Below are 499 nucleotides of genomic sequence, written 5' to 3' on the forward strand. Positions count from 1 at the left end.
GTGACCTTCATTCATTTACTCCCTTTCGGGTTCATTTTATTAACAAATCAAACTTCTTCCTTAAGGAAGGTTGGTATTAAAGAATAAATAAAATGCGAAAAGTAAATAACAATAAATAAAAGTTAGTAAGTTAGTTTCATCACTTTTTTATATTAAAAGGTGTTTTCAACAAATAAATTTATTGATAACACTTTACTATGTTACAATTTACACCTCTTTTAAGATTCAATTGTGGTATAGTATAAGATTATGTCGAACCACAAGGAATTGCCTAGTAAAATAAATCATGTAAACATGTCAAAGCACAAATAATGAGTTTAAACATTTTTTGATTGGTTTTCTTTTGAATTGGATATAAACAAGTAAATGATAAAACATAGAACTAAATATTCACAAATTCTTGAGGAGACAAATTCTTTTTGAATAAGGAAAATATATTTCTCATCTTCTTTTTGAGTTTGAACTACTTAGACAAGTTCTTATGTTTTACTTTGGTTAA

This window comes from Lupinus angustifolius, chromosome LG16 (assembly GCF_001865875.1).
Source record: "Lupinus angustifolius cultivar Tanjil chromosome LG16, LupAngTanjil_v1.0, whole genome shotgun sequence".
Taxonomy (NCBI): domain Eukaryota; kingdom Viridiplantae; phylum Streptophyta; class Magnoliopsida; order Fabales; family Fabaceae; genus Lupinus; species Lupinus angustifolius.